General features: G+C 36.7%; 1 pseudogene; it reads left to right on the plus strand.

Moving 5' to 3' along the window:
* Positions 1-13,170: 13,170 nt before the first annotated feature.
* Positions 13,171-14,538, plus strand: LOC110152953 (zinc finger protein 322-like; annotated as a pseudogene).
* The last annotated feature ends 3,121 nt before the right edge of the window (positions 14,539-17,659 follow it).

Here is a 17,659-nt window from a genome sequence, read left to right on the forward strand (position 1 = left end):
GAGCTTCTCTGCATGCTGTCTGTCCAGGGACCAGTCAGCTCAACCCAACCACATCCGAGATACATATCACTGCCCACGTGGCCACCTGTGCTCCATGCTATCTACAAACCCTCAACTGTTGAGGTTGCTGTTGGCTTGCTGTTGCTTCTGCAGACAAATACAAGCCTTTCAAGACAGCAGGTAAAGTGGAGTTCTAGAGCTGCAGCAAGAGACTGTGTTCAACAAAGAACTCAGGGCAAACTTGGAGAATAATCTTTAGCCCATTCATCCAGGTGGCAGGCACCAGGGAGGAAGAGATCATCAGCTGCTAGCACAGGCAGTTCTGATCTAAGGAGGGAACAAAATCACCAAGACTTGAACCCAAGTTTAGTTATGAGCCAGCTGTACAAGATAGAGTCAATCAGTTAAACTTTCTGAATTTCTGACTACAAACATGCAGATGTAATTTTTATAATCAAATTCACAAAGTTTGAAGCAATGTACATAAAAGTGTTTTGAAAAATACAAAGTACCATGAAAATTGTGTTATTTATTTATTTTTTTATGGGAGATGGTATTATAGAAATCCATGTCACTTTATGGAAAATTTTAAATTTGACTGTCTGTGTACCTGATTTAAGAAACATTATCTGTATTCATCACCATCAATTCTATAAGGGATGATGTTGAGTTTTATTTTAATTCAAAATGATGATGGTGAATCTCTTCTGATCACTTGTTTATACATGATCTCATATCAAGCTGTCATTCATGTTTGGGAGCATTTATAAGAATAGTTCAAATAGAGAAAAACTCATTTTTAATGGAAGTAGCAAACCATATAGTCATATAAACCATAAATACCTTCAATATTTCAGTGAAGTAATGAAGTATTGATGCTTAGAAAATTGCATATCTATAACACAATTCAATATACAAGCAAACCATTTTTTTTTTAAAGTTGAGTAGGATATCATTCTTTCTCTCTGAGCTATTTCATTATTATTCCTTTCTTATAAAATTAATAACATATGCATGTGTAATATATACTATGCTATATTTAAATATGTACTATATACACTAAACACATAAATTTTAGACTCAGGATTATTAGAATTATCTCTTGAAAAGAGATGTATAGAAACTAGAATCCAATGTTTTACAAGTAAGGATTACAGTTCTTCATTTTAAGTGGCATTTCTTATAGTTAATAAATCTTAATTGGGTAACAAATCAATGATTTCATTAAGATAAACAAAATTTCAGAATTTTAGATTTTATAGAATTTTAAAATATTTTCTGGATAAATATCCAGAAAAGCTCAATACATTAAAGATTTATTAAAACAAATTATTACACAGCTTAAAAGCATAAGGAATTATTTCAGAAAAAAATAGGTTCACTTTCCTGTGTTAATCATTAAGCATCTTTTCAGTGAAGCAACAGATGACTTTTCTTTTCTTTCTCTTTTTTTTAATGGTAGTAAGCACATAGGATTTATTAGAGAAAAGAAAAGTACAAAGCTCTCAGCATAGATAGTGAAAGCAGGTAAAGAGTCCCCAAAAAGGCAAGGATTACAGCAGCTTTATATCTTTGCCAGTATTAGTCTGTACATTTTTGTTGGCTACTGTCCTTAAAATATGTTATTTCTAACCAATCAGTTTAAAGGTCAAAGTGATTAACTTAACATCAGAATGACTTAAACAACAGAATGACTTTTCTTCAATGGCTTAGTAATGAACTCTTCTAGGGTTTTCAAATCCTGTCCAAAGGTAGTATGAATGGGAATAAAATGGAGAAAGAGATACAGGAGTGATTCATATTTGCTTTTTGCCTTTGTGTTTGAGCAATGATGAGCTAAATTCAATGTGGCATATGGGTTACTCAATCCATAAGGTATAATATAAAAATGTATCTAAGAGTTGTCATTACTTAAAATTTTCTTTAATATTTCTACTTGAAAATCTTGCATTTTATTACTCATTTACTAATTATAACTAATTTTTCAATTCTAAAAATCAAATAATTTAACATAATTGTGTTTGAAGTATAATGTCTTTAGTACTGTTTCTGAAAACCAAAGAATTCTTCTAGGTTTTGTGACACAAAATTAAATGATTCAGAGGTGAACGGATCAATCAAACAGTAAGACTCATATTCCTTGAATAATTTACTTTTGAATCATGTAAATATATCAGTATATGCAGGTCTTCCATTTCCAAACCCACTGTTACATGTTATTATTAGCAAATCTGAATTTCTTTATGTTATTTCCCTGGTAGCTCAGACAGTAAAGAATTTGCCTATAATGTGGGAGACATGGGTTTAATTCCTGGACTTGGAAGATCCCCTGGGAAATGAACTGGCTACCCACTCCTGTATTCTTGCCTAGAGAATTCCATGGACAAAGGAGTCTGGCAAGCTACAATCCAAGGGGTTTCAAAGAGTCAGACACCACTGAGAGATTTTCACTTTCACTTTCATCATTATATAGTAATAAATTGCTTATTAATAAAGCAGTACAATGAATCAAACCCTATTACTCTGTAACAAACTGTAGGCAGAACTAACTGTTTATTTTTATTTTCATTCCTATTAACTTTATGAAAGCAGCCTTAATCATGTACTATAGTACCAGGTACCTACGGTTCATAATGGGATGTTGATATACTTAGAAGGCATCACTGACTCGATGGACATGAGTTTGAGCAAGCTCTGGGAATTGGTGATGGACAAGGAGGCCTGGTGTGCTGCAGCCCATGGGGTCACAAAGAGTCGGACAGGACTGAGCAACTGAACTGAACTGAAACTTAGATAAGCTGTTCATCCTTGTCACTGATGTTAGTGGCTGAGCTTCATTTGAAAGATGGTAACGATAACCCTGTATGCAAGACAGCAAAAGAGACACAGATGTATAGAACATTCTTTGGGACTCTGTGGGAGAGGGTGAGAGCGGGATGATATGGGATAATGGCATTGAAACCTGTAAATTATCATACGTGAAAGGAATCGCCAGTACAGATTCCATGCATGATACAGGGTGCTTGGGGCTGATGCACTGGGATGACCCAGAGGGATGGGGAACACATGTACACCCATGGCAGATTCTTGTCAATGTATGGCAAAACAAATGCAATATTGTAAAGTCAAAAATAAATAAATAAATAAAACTGAAACTAAAAATAAAACAAAAACAACAAGGTCCTATTGTATAGCATGGGTTATTACATTCAATCTTTTAATAAATTGTAATGGAAAAGAATATGAAAAAGAATACATATATGTGTAAGTAAATCACTTTGCCGTACACCAGAAACTAACACAACACTGTAACTTAACTATACTTCAATAAAAAATAAAGAAAAAATAAAATAAATAAAAGCAACTTATTCTGGCATGGTGCTACATAAATCGTTTAATGTACATAATCAATCTTTAAAATTCAGTTTTTGAAGCTTTGAAAAACAAACTTTGTGCATGTGGCACAACAGTTTGACCTAAATGTTCAGTTATGTTCCATATTACTCTGTATATCATATTTCTAAGTTTTATCATAAAAATACATCTGAAAAGGTAGCATAAAGCAATTTATAAATATATTAAACAATATAAACTTCTGAGTAAAAAGAGTGGATGGAGCAGGGTAATAGATTGCTCATTTGCTCATAATAAAATAAACCATCCTTCCCCCTGCCAAAAGGATTAGGGAGAACAAGCTAAAAATTCAAGAGAGAAGAACAAACCAATGTCATTTTATGACACAACCTCATATATATTCAGGAACAGAAAACACAAAATGCTGGTACAGAGGTCAATATTCTAAATGTGCTCCCATTGCCCCTAACTGCCTCCCCCCAACCCCCAGTAAAAAGAGGAGTTAAAAATAATACTAATTATACTCTCAAATGCAAAGGAAAAGCAGTCTGAGAAATTGATCAGGAAGTCATGGGGAAAATAAGGGAAAAACACTAAAAATAAAAGCCTAAAGAACTGCCAATGGATCTCAGGAGAGGTAGAAAAGGTAAAGGTGCATTTCTCTCTGTTGGGCAGGGGCTAATCTGGAGAATTGTTTAGCTGAAGTCTTCAGAAATATGATAAAATCTTGGATGGACTGAGTGTACTCTAGTAAGGAACATTTAGGAGGATCTCAAAAGAATGATTTTCAACTATGCTTACCCTGTCCTTTGCTACTCATATTTCAGACCTAAATCTTGTTTAATTTATGTATTTTTGATTGGAGGGTAATTGCTCCACAATATTGTGTTGGTTTCTGCCATACACCAACACGAATCAGTCATAGGCATATGTATGCCCCCTCCCTCTGGAGCCTCCCTCCCAATTCCCACCCCATCCCTGCCTCTAAATTATCACAGAGCAACGGAGCACTCCATGACACAGCAAATTGCCACTGGCTGTCTGTTTCACATATGGCAATGCAGACATTTCAATGCTACTCTCTCTAGTCGCCGCACCCTCTTCACCCCCCACTGAGTCCACAAAAGCGTTGTCTATATCTATGTCCATTGTTGCTCATGATTAAATCTTTATCGCTGTTCTTTTGTCCAGTTTGCTTGCTTATTTGTGCAATATTGATTTAAATGATTTTATATTATATTTTCATTTTGTATTATTCTTTTATTGGATTTATGTTCTCAATAAGTTCTATACCTTGGAGCATTCATGGAATATCTGTTTCTACTTTTTAGATATCAATCTCTTCTGTAGATTCTATTTTGTAGGCATCTGTTTCTATTATTTAGAAATCAATGTGATCTCACTGCTATCAGATTCTTTAATTGTATTTTGAATTCTTCTTTTTTTTCTTCCCAATCTTGATTGTCTGTGTTGGTGGCATTGCTGCCCAGATTAAGACTTCTAAGTTGCTAAATACCAGGGGAACCCATTCACATTGCATTTGATGAAATTTTTCTCCTTGGAATTGATTTTGGTTTTATTTGCTCTAATACAATGAGAATTATTTCTCCTGATGTCCCTCATAATTTTGGAAACTGAAATTAGCTTATTTTCCTTTGTTAAGGGACACTTCAATAAAAGACATATAAAATGAGCTCAAGTCAAATATTTCATTTGACATATAATTAATGATGGAATTGGTAAGACATTACAACCAATGCAAAGGAAAATTCAAGGAGTAAAGTAATAAATAAAGTTTAAGGAATTCTGAAGCAAACTTGCTAAAAGATGGAAAGCAATTTTAGGGTAATAAGCAATTGCATTTTATAGACAAGATTTATTTCAATTATTATTCATTTTCTCAAACTTACAGAGATGCAAAATAACTCAAAGATAAAAGTGACAAGAAGCTGAATGGATGGGCTAGATTTTTTCTTTCCTATTTTAATTTCCTTCACAATCTTTTCTGGCACTTTTCTCTAAACCATTCTTGATATCTGAGTGTTGTTTTATTCCATTCTTGTAGAGCCTGAGGCCTCGGCCTCATAACATTCTTGCTGAGATGTCAAAGAAACATTTATCTGAGATTAAGCAATACCTTTGAGCATTATGTTACCAGTATGTGAAATGAGTGCTATTGTGCAGTAGTTTGAACATTCTTTGGTATTGCCCTTCTTTGGGATTGGAATGACATTTTCCAGTCCTATGGTCACTGCTGAGTTTTCCAAATTTGCTGACATATTGAGCAGCACTTGAACAGCATCATCTTTTGGAATTTGAAAAAGCTTAGCTGGAATTCCATTACCTCCACTAGCTTTGTTCATAGTGATGCTTCCTAAGTCCCACTTGAATTCACATTCTAGATGTCTGGCTCAGGGTGAGTGATCACACCATCATGGTTATCCAGATCATGAAGATATTTTTATATAGTTCTTCTTTGTATTCTTGTCACCTCTTCTTAATCTCTTCTGCTTCTGTTAGGCCCATATCATTTCTGTCCTTTATTGAGCCCATCTTTGCATGAAATGTTCCCTTGGTATCTCTAACTTTCTTGAAGAGATCTCTAGTCTTTCCCATTCTATTGTTTTCCTCTATTTCTTTGCATGAATCACTTATGAAGGCTTTTTTCTCTCTCCTTGCTCTTCTCTGAACTCTGCATTCAGATGGATATATCTTTCCTTTTCTCCTTTGCCTTTTGCTTCTCTTTTCTCAACTATTTGTAAGGTTTCCTCAGGCAACCATTTTGCCTTGTTGCATTTCTTTTTCTTGGGGATGGTTTGATCACTGCCTCCTGTACAATGTTATGAACCTCTGTCCATAGTTCTTCAAGTACTCTATCAGATCAAATCCTATGACTCTATTTGCTATTGCTACTGTATAATCACAAGGGTTTTGACTTAGATCATACCTGAATGCCCTGGTAATTTTCCTTGCATTCTTCAATTTAAGTCTCAGTCTTGCAATAAGGAATTTGTGACCTGAGCCACAGTCAGCCCCTGGTCTAGTTTCACTCTGTGCTATTTTCTTTTAATTTGATGTGAACAGATATTTTTTTCAAGTTTATCCAGATCCCTGAGTATCTTCACAACCCTTTCAGGTTTCCATAATACCTAGATTTTTTTTTTTTTCTTAACCTAAAGTAAGCCATTTGTCTTTTTCACTGTGGTGATATTTGCACTCATGATACAAAAGTCAGAATGGATGAAGCTTCTGGCAACGGCCCCAATTTGTATTTGTTCATTTTATTCTACTCCACTATGGGCTCAAAGTAAAAATAGACACCGAAAGATCCTTAATGGTGCAAGAAAATGAATTCATTTTTTAAAATCCTCAATGCTCGTGTGTGAAGCTCTAGTTTTCTATGTATAAAAGGGGAAGTACACATAAAGTAAGTCTGTTACGTACTACATATTATTGACACGTGCTGCACAATAAAGTACGATAACTGATGTGAGGAAAAGATCATGTGCATCTTTTAAGTTGCTAATTGAAGCAGCTAAAATGAAACTGTGATGTGAAAAATGACTAAAAGATAACATATAATTATTTAGAGATGTGTATTTTACAGTATTTTTCTCAAAAATTAACAAAGTAAGCTTATTATTTTAAGTTAAGCACTAACAATATCTGTTGACAATGGTAAAACTCAAGTTTCCTAAGAAAATTTGCAGTTTTAGCAAACTTACCTTTTCTATAATGGGCCTCAGAATTTCCCAATACTTTCTGATGAGTTCAGTAGTTACATAAATGAACTTTTAAAAATATATATATATATATGTAGTAAAATATGTCAACATTTAAAAGATTTCTTTAACCTGTTAACCAACATTTTTCAAGTAGTTAATGCATGGTGTTATAAAATCATGTACAAGTAGAATATTCATTCAAAGTACAAGAAATTTTATTTTTTTATAAAAATTTTATTTTTATTTTTTACCAATGGAATTTTTTTAATTACTTTTTTTAAATTTATTTTTATTTTTTTTTCCATTTATTTTTATTAGTTGGAGGCTAATTACTTTACATCATTGCAGTGGTTTTTGTCATACATTGAAATGAATTAGCCATGGATTTACATGTATTCCCCATCCCGGTCCCCCCTCCCACCTCCCTCTCCACCCCATCCCTCTGGGTCTTCCCAGTGCACCAGGCCCGAGCACTTGTCTCATGCATCCAACCTGGGCTGGTGATCTGTTTCACCCTAGATAATATACATGTTTCCATGCTGTTCTCTTGAAACATCCCACCCTCGCCTTCTCCCACAGAGTCCACAATACCAATGGAATTTTAATATAACAGAGTATGTAGTGATCGTTAAGATAGTTTCAGATTCCTCTTTGCAACTAAATTTAAAGGAATTACTATTTGTCCAATTTGTCTGCATTTAAAAGCTACTAAACTAATCCTTTCTTTTCAACTACATTCTGTGTGAGGCTAGAATCTAGCCAAAGCAACAATTTGCAACAGACTGAATACAGAAATAGATATAAGAATCCATCTGTCTTTTATTAAGCATTACACTAAATATACCTGCAAACGTATAGAATAATATTACTCCTCTGATTATTTCATTCTTGTTTTGGAAAACACAATATTTTTCACAAAATATGTTTATTTAGGTTATAAGTCATGGATTTTACTATTACTTTTAACTAATCAGTAAATATTTGAAAATTTTCTCAGTTTTAAATTCTAATCCAGTTAAGTATTAAAAGATGCAAACCATGTAAACCAAAACTTTTGGGATTTCTCAATAGATTTTAAGTATGCTAAATGGTGCTTCAGATGGTAAAGAAACTGCCTGCAGTGCAAGAGACTCAAGTTTTACCCCTGGGGTGGAAAGATCCCCTGGAGGAGAAAATGACAACCCACTTCAGTCTTCTTGCCTGGAGAATTCCATAGACAGAAGAGCCTGGTGGGCAATAGTCCATGGAGTCACAAAGAGTCAAACATGATTGAGCAACTAACACTTTTACTTTTCACTTTCCACTTTCAAAGCATTCTTAGACCTAAAAGTTTGAAAACTACTGATTTAATGTAATTTTCATTTTAAAATCCATGGACAATATTATTTTCCTTTAATAAAAAGAAAAAAAAACTTTCTACATATTCATCTATCCAGGTATCTTCATATCTATGGTAGTGTTCACCAAATATTAAAGCTGGTCATTTATTATTTATGGAAGTGAAGTTGATTTACAAAGCTGTGTTACTTTCAGGTGTAGAGCAAATTAATTCAGTTATATTCTATTTCAGATTCTTCCCCCTTGTAAGTTATTAAAAGATATTTAATATAGTTCCGTGTGTTATAAAATAGGTCCTTGTGGTTTATCTATTTTATATAGTAGTATTTATATGTTATTATCAAATTCCTAATTTATTCCCCCAACTTTTCCCCTTTGGTAAACATAATTTTATTTTCTATGTCTATGAATCTATTTCAGCTTTGTAAATAAGTTCAATTGTATCAATTTTTTTCTTAGATTCCACACATAATTGATACCATATATTTGGCTTTGTCTGGCTTACCTCACTTAGTATGGCAAATAGATGGGGAAACAATGGAAACAGTGACAGACTTGAATTTTTTGGGACTCTAAAATCACTATAGATGGTGACAGCAGCCATGAAATTAAAAGATGCTTGTTCCTTGGAAGAAAAGCTATGACCAACCTAGACAGCATATTAAAAAGCAGAGACATTACTTTGTTGACAAAGGTCCATCTAGTCAAAGCTATAATTTTTCCAGTAGTCACGTATGGATGTGAGAGTTGGACTGTAAAGAAAGCTGAGTGTTGAAGAATTGATGCTTTTAAACTGTGGTGTTGAAGACTCTTGAAAGTCCCTTGGACTGCAAGGAGATCCAACCAGATAATCCTAAAGAAAATCAGTCCTGGATATTCATTGGAAGGACTGATGTTTGCTGAATCTTCAATACTTTGGCCACTTGATACGAAAGATCTAACTCATTGGAAAAGACCCTGATGTTGGACAAGATGGAAGGCAGGAGGAGAAGGGGATGACAGAGGATGAGATGGTTGGATGGCATCACTGACTCAATGGACATGAGTGTGAGCAAGCTCCGGAGTTGGTGATGGACAGGGAAGCCTGGAGTGCTGCAATCCATGGGGTCACAAAGGGTCGGACTCAACTGAGTGACTGAAGTGAAATTATATATATATCTGATTTATCTGTCAGTGGACAGATAGGTTAATTCTATGTCTTTGCTATTGTAGTGTTGCAGTAACATTGGGGCACATGTATCTTTTGAAATTGTGGTTTTCACTGGATATATGCTCAAGAGTAGGATTGCAAGATCATACAATAGCTCTACTTCTAGTTTTGTGAGGAACCTCCATATTGTTCTCCACAGTGACTTCTTGCCAACAATGTGGGATGATTCTCTTCTCTCTACACACTCTCCAACGTCTAACCACTTCTAACAGTTGTAATTTCAGTTTTTAGTGCACTTTCATGCTTATTTTTTATATTGCTTGAGTAAAAAGTACACAATAAAAGCATTATCTTAAGTATATATATTCACAAAAATAAGTAAAAGATAAGAGACAAGAGTGCGAATACTAGAAATTTTAAATATATACATCCAATAAATATCTGAGAATTCAATAAAAACATCATGAGAATTATTTGCTTTGATGATTTTGGATCAATTGGAAATCAAGAGAAAAACTTGAGAATTGACCCTTTGTATTAATTGTTGCTGATGTAACAAATTACCATGACTGCGTGGTTTAAAACCACAAAAATATATTCTTTTACAATTCTGGAGAGCAAAAGCATAAAATGTGTCTTATATGATTCGGATCAAGTTGTTAGCAGGACTTGTTCCTTCTGCAAGCTCCAGAGAAGTTATTTCTTGTCTCTGATGGCTGCTGGCATTTTCTGGCTTGTGACTACATCACTTCAATCTCTGCTTCTATAGTCATATAACCTGTCCATTTCCATCTGTCAAATCTCTCTCTGACTCTCTTTTTAAAGGACACTTTTGAATAGTTTTATCACCCAATCATAATAATCTCCCCATCTCAAGATCTTTAATTTAATCACAGCTGCAAAGTCTCTTTGTACCTTTATATTCACAGATTCCAACTATTAGGACATGAGTGTCTTTTGGAGCCATAATTCAACACACCACGACACCTTATTTCACTTCATATACAAAAGTCAATTCTAAGTAGAGTGTAGATCCTAAATAAAGCTTATGGAAAATAATACGAGAGAAAAACTTCATGACATTGGGCAGGCAAAGATATCTTAAAGATGATATAGAAAGGACCAATTATAACCACAAAGAAAACAATTAATAAATTGATTCATGCTAAAATTAAGAATGTATGTTCATCAAAAGTGACCCTCTATAAGAGAACGGCCAGATGGTCTACAGGCTTGGAGAAGTTACCTTCAAGACTTATTATTGACAAAGAGCTTGTATTCTCTTTTATCTGTACACACTGTTGTTGTTATTGTTTAGTCACTCAGTTGTATCTGACTCTTTGTGATGCCATGGACTGCAGCACGTCAGGCTTCCTTGTCCTTCACTGTCTCCCAGAGCTTGCTCAAATTCATGTCCATTGAGTTGGTGATGCTATCGAACCATCTCCTCCTGCCTTCAATCTTTCCCATCATCAGGGTCCTTTCCAATGGGTTGACTCTTCGGATCAGGTGGCCAAAGTATTGGAGTTTCAGCTTCAGCATTAGTCCTTCCAATGAATATTCTGGGTTGACTGCCTTTAGGCTTGACTGGTTTGACCTCCTTACAGTCAAAAGAACTCTCAAGAGTCTTCTCCAACACCACAGTTTGAAAGCATCAATTCTTCAGCACTCACCTTCAATATAGCCCAAATCTATACATGATTGCTGGAAAAACCATGGCTTTGACTATATGGAGCTGTGTCAGCAAAGCTATATCTCTGCTTTTTAACACACTGTCTAGGTTTGTCATAGTTTTTCTTCCAAGGAAAAAGAAATTATATTTCTTTTAGTTTCATGACTGCAGTCACCATCTGCAGTGATCTAGGAGACCAACAAAATAATGTCTGTTTCCATTGTTTCCCCATCTATTTGCCATGAATTGATGGGACTTAGTGATATGATCTTAGGTTTTTGAATGTTGAGTTTTAAGCCAGCTTTTTCACTCTCTTCTTTAACTTTCATCAAGAGGCTGTTTTGTTCCTCTTCTCTTTCTGCCATAAGTGTGAAGTCATCTGTAATATCTGAGGTTATTGATATTTCTCCTGGCAATCTTAATTCCAGCTTGTGCTTCATCCAGCCCAGCAATTCACATGATATACTCTGGATGTTAGTTAACTAAACAGGGTGACAATATACAGCCTTGACATACTCCTCTACCCAATTTTGAGCCAATCTGTCTCTCCATGTCCGGTTCTAACTGTTGCTTCTTGACCTGCATACAGGTTTCTCAGGAGGCTGATAAGGTTGTCTGATATTCCCATCTCTTGAGGAATAGTCCACAGTTTGTTATGATCCACATAGTCAAAAGCTTTAGCATAGTCAATAAAGCAGAAGTAGATGTTTTTCCGTAATTCTCTTGCTTTTTCTATGATCCAAGGGATGTTGGCAATTTGATCTCTTGTTCCTCTGCCTTTTCTGCTTTTACATCTGGAAGTTCTTGGTTCACATACCATTGAAGCCTAAATTGAAGGACTTTGAACATTACCTTGCTAGCAAGCGAAATGAGCACAATTATTTGAACATTGTTTGGCATTGCCCTTCTTTAGGACTGGAATAAAAACTGACCTTTTCCAGTTCTGTGGCCACTACTTCATTTTCCAAATTTGTTGGCACGTTGAGTGCAGCACTTTAATATATGTGTATACATAGTGAAAGAAAGTGAAAGTGAAGCTCAGTCACGTCCGACTCTTTAGGACGCCGTGGACTGTAGTCTACAATTCTCCTCCCTCCATGGAATTCTCCAGGAAAGAATACTGGAGTGGGTTGCCATTTCCTTCTCCAGAGGACCTTCCCGACCCAGGGATCGAACCTGGGTCTCCCGCATCGAGGGCAGACGCTTTAACCTCTGAGCCACATTTAAGTATGGATGTGGAAGTTCTCAAAATATCTTGCTTCTTTCCGCTAAGTATAGCATTAGCAGAGATGTATTCATCCCTGTCACAATACAGTAAGTATCCCCCAGCAGTGGCTTGAACTATAGTGTTGAGTATTCTTTTTAAAGCGTTACTTATTGTCCCAGCCAGGCTGAAAGAGCTCGGGAAGCTAGCTGGCCTTGTTGGCCCTTAAAACGCATACTGAATGGCCTGACCCCAGCTACCCTCGCCGAGCCGCTCAAAGAAGGACGCTCCTGGCTCTCGTCTGCCTCCCAGGTTTGCTTTCTTTCTTTTCCCGAAGGTGGGCCCTTAGGTTCACCGTCGGGAGCCTGCGGCCGCCGGGAAAGCCAAACCCCGAGTGTCTGGAAAGTAACTGGAAGTGTGCTCCCAGGCGGAGGGGCAGCGCCGGCTGCAGCCGGGCAGAGGGAAGAATTCAGTATTGCTAATAACTCTGGACTGGAGACCTTTTGGAGCCAAAAGGAAGACAGTCTTGAGTCTTTCCTGTTATGGGTTGTAAATACCACATAAAGAATGAGTGCATGTGATGCTGGAAACCTGTAGAGAGGAACTACTCATGACTGAAAGGCTTAAAACAGATGTATCTTTCCAGTTCTTATTGAGAAAATGACTATGAAGAAAATGCTGGGTCAGGAATACCAGTGGAAAACTCCCTAGGAGAGAGCTTTAGAAAATGTACACTTCAGAAGAGAGATATAATCAGAGAACTCAAAAAAGGAAAATATATCATGTATTCCCTCAGAAGGGTAAAAAGATTTTTATTCATGTGCATGAGATTACTCAAATAGATGATCAGATATACCAGTGCCTTGAACGTGAGCGAAACTTTTGTGAAAACTTAGCTCTTATTATGTGTGGGAGAACCCACACTGGGGAGAAACCTTATAGATGTGGTATGTGTGAGAAAACCTTCATCCAAAGCTCAGATCCTATTTCACATCAGAGGATCCACAGTTATGAGAAACCTTATAAATGTAGCAAACATGAGAAGAGTTTTTGGCACCACTTAGCCCTTTCAGGACACCAGAGAATGCATGCAGGTAAAAAATTCTATACATGTGATATCTGTGGCAAGAATTTTGGTCAGAGCTCTGATCTGCTTGTCCACCAGCAAAGCCATGCAGGCGAGAGACCGTATCTGTGTAGTGAGTGTGATAAATGCTTCAGCCGAAGTACAAACCTCATAAGGAACCAAAGAACTCACACGGGTGAGAAACCATTTAAGTGTCTGGAGTGTGAAAAAGCTTTTAGTGGGAAATCTGATCTTATAAGCCACCGGAGAACTCATACTGGTGAAAGACCCTACAAATGTAATAAGTGTGAGAACAGTTACCGACACTGGTCAGCCTTCATTGTTCATAAAAGAGTGCATACTGGGGAGAAACCCTATAAGCGTGGTGCCTGTGAGAAGTGCTTTGGCCAGAAATCAGACTTTATTGTACACCAGAGAGGTGTACACACAGGTGAGAAGCCGTATAAATGCTTGGAATGTATGAGAAGTTTTACCCGGAGTGCCAACCTCATCAGGCACCAGGCAACTCACACTCACACCTTTTCAATGCCTTGAATATGAGAAGAGCTCCAGCTGTAGTTCAGACCTTATTGTACATCAAAGAATCCACATGGAAGAGAAATCGCATCAGTGGTCTGCATGTGAGAGTGGCTTCCTCCTAGGCATGGAATTCATTGCCCAACAGAAAATGAGAACTCAGACAGAGGAGCTGCATTATAAATACAGTGTCTGTGATAAAAACTTTCACCAGAGCTCAGCCCTTCTTCAACATCAGACAATCCACATCGGTGAAAAACCATATATCTGTAATGTGGCTGAGAAAGGTCTTGAGCTCAGCCCTCCCCATGTATCAGAAGCCTCACAGATGTCTTGACCAGACAAGAAGTTATTATACCATAAACAAACAAACAAACAAAAAAAGAGTTATTTACAATGTAAGAGAACTCATTTAAGATGGAGAACTCAAAGCAAATCTCAGACTTTCCTCAGAGCTCAGACTTTATTGGGGAATAGAAAATCTGCAGTTATAGGAACTTGAGAAATGGTTTGACCAGAGAGCTGTCTTTACAGAACCACATCAATCACTCCAGTGAGAAACCTTACAAATGCCCTGAGTTTTTTGAAAACCTTCAGTCCAAGCTCATGTCTGATCACCCACAAGAGGATTTATACAGGTGGGAAACTTAAAAGTTCGGTGAATGTGAGAAAGCTCTCTAGCAATGCTCACCTATCCTCATTCCAAGAGAATTCAGATCAGAGGATGATATTTTTTTAATGCCCTGTTAAACAGTGCTTCAGACAGTATGCACGCCTCATTGGACATCAGAAAGCCCCGCTAGAAAGAAGCCCCAACAGTTGTGAAAAAAAGCCTCTTAACATAACTGTGACTTTATCACCTCTCAGAGAAGCCATACAGGTGAAAATTTGTGATTTACCTTGAATGTGGCATTAAGTGGAGAGCCTTCTTGGGTTTGCAAACCCGCCCCCCCCCAAAAAAAAAAAGAAAATCTGATGAAGGACTTTTTCAATTCTCTGAATGAGAAATCTTCTGACAATGATCAGTTCTTATACACCAGGGAACTTGTATAAGTGAAAGAGCCTATAAATAACACTAAGTCTGGGGGAGAAAAAATAATCCTTGCAGGAAATCTCTACCTTAGTGGGCCCCAAAGAAACTACTCTGGAGAGCATTTTGTAGACCTCTATAGAGGTCTAACTGTGAACTGTGTACATTTAACAGGTATGAGAAGAACTGTTCTCATAGTTAGTTGACCCCTGTAGTAGAGATTACTTTTATTTATTTTTTTTTTTCTACTTGCATTTCTTTCTTTTTTTTTTTTATTAGTTGGAGGCTAATTACTTCACAACATTTCAGTGGGTTTTGTCATACATTGACATGAATCAGCCATGGAGTTACATGTATTCCCCATCCCGATGCCCCCTCCCACCTCCCTCTCCACCCGATTCCTCTGGGTCTTCCCAGTGCACCAGGCCTGAGCACTTGTCTCATGCATCCCACCTGGGCTGGTGATCTGTTTCACTATAGATAATATACATGCTGTCCTTTCAAAACATCCCACCCTTAGAGATGACTTTTAATGGAGTCGACATGCAAACAGTTTTGTTTAGATACCCAGAAACTTGTTCTGGGAAGAGCTAGGGCAGGTCAGAGTAGGCCTGATGGGTAACTCAGGTAAAGATGCTTTTCTTTTAATCTGAACCACTGAATGATAGTTTTACTTTCAGTTTTTAAAATTTGGAACTCCAATAAAAGAAAGGAAAGTAATTGACATAGAAAGTGTGGCATGTGTTACTGTTGGGAAAAGAAGTACATTGACTTTACCTCTGTTGATTTTCTAATTCTTGGGTAGAACGGGGACTAGTGTGATATCAACATGGGAACCTTCTGCTGGTTGTGAAAAGAACCAAAAAGCTAGGGATTAGTTATCCTAAATCAAAACACTCCCCAAAATTTCCCCTTTGGAGAACCAGCCTCATAATAAGGCAGAATGCTCAGCGCTTTACTTGGTGTGAATTGAGGCATGCCCTCAGTCCTCACCCTAAAATATCTTTTGGATTATTGCTGGTATTTGCAATTTCAGCTTTAGAATTTTTTTTTGTTATCAACGCAGAAGTGCCAATTCCAGGATGAGCATTATGATTTTGCTTGTTGCCATATTTTTGTGACTTCATTTATCATATTTCTTTCAACGGTAAGATACAGTCAGTCAACTCCTTGCAAGATATTTAAGAGAAGGCTGACAGAAAGACTGGAGTCTGAGTCGACACAAAGTAAAACACATACTGATACATTATTAATGGAGAAAGGACTGATTTTAAGAATCCTGACTGAAGAGCTGGTGTTGTTTTTCCCCCCACTCCATCATCCTGTTTATAACAAATCCAAGCCTCATGATATACCTTTCATTTATTTTGATTCTGCCAAGAAAAGAATACTTTTTTATTTCTGGGGAAAAGACAAGTCACCGCAGTATAAGGGTACATTGGCTTGTAAAGTAGGGTTCTAAATGCTAGAAGGGAAAAGGAGTTGGCAAATTCATCAGAGGTTTCAGGATAAGCACTTATCTCCAATTTAGTGTAATCATGATTACCTTTAACATTCTCCAGAAATACTCTAATCCAGGGCTCTATAAATGCATGCTTGTGAGGGTTTTTTTTTTTTTCCCCCTTCCCTCAGGTTAAAAGACATTTAATATAAATACTTAAGAGTCCTCCAGTATTTGGGACTGTAGACTGGTGAATAAATACCTGCGGTCCTCTAATTTATCTTAGCAGATCCTGAACTCTAGACAGCATCGGTGTTTGGACTCATGGGGGTGGCCAGCTGCTACACTGCCACCTTGTGTATGGCTCCAAGCTTTGACCTTAATGACAGGTTGGTGACCTTGATAATCTTAGGGTCAGAGGAATAAGTCATAGTGATAAGGAATCTGACTCTAGGGTGTTTTTTTCTTTCTTTTAGAAAACAGATCCTGGAAATTTATTTGATCTGATGTGTTTTGGTAATTTTCATTAGCTCTTACACCATAAAAACTAGCTCAGTGTGATAAAACACACGAGATGTACTCGTTTCTCTTCAATGAAAATCATGCCTATCACTAGTATATGTTTGACAGTTGTAATTCTTAAAATAGTATTCGATGTATGGCTTGGTGGTGATAAAAATTAGCCCTTATGGTTACTTGTTAGTCATTAGAACTTGGAGAAGGGCACAGTTGTAACTTTAGTGGGGCAATAACTTGCCCCTTTCAACTAATCTTACTGGTAATTATCTCTAGTCTTTAAGTAAATTAAGGATGGACCATCCCTCAGTCAAAACTTTGAGGGTATAAAATAGGTCTGAGGACTTTTAACCATGGGGAAAAAAGAGTGTTGGTATTACTCATCTAGAATAACCTGAGGTTGGAGAGGACCACTTGGGAACCTGTAACCAAAACTAGAAGGTAACTTCTGGAATGAAGGGAGGTTCTCTTGAGACAGCGTCAACCTAAATCTACCTCAGAGAAGTAGTTAGAGGGACTTTATCAAGATTTCAGACCAAACAAGACACTTGTGTTCAGTCAGTGTATTCCTATGCTTTAATGTTTTTGTTTTCACTTAATTCTTAAATAAAAACATTGTTCTGGAA

The sequence above is a fragment of the Odocoileus virginianus genome, chromosome 19, assembly GCF_023699985.2.
Source record: "Odocoileus virginianus isolate 20LAN1187 ecotype Illinois chromosome 19, Ovbor_1.2, whole genome shotgun sequence".
NCBI lineage: Eukaryota > Metazoa > Chordata > Mammalia > Artiodactyla > Cervidae > Odocoileus > Odocoileus virginianus.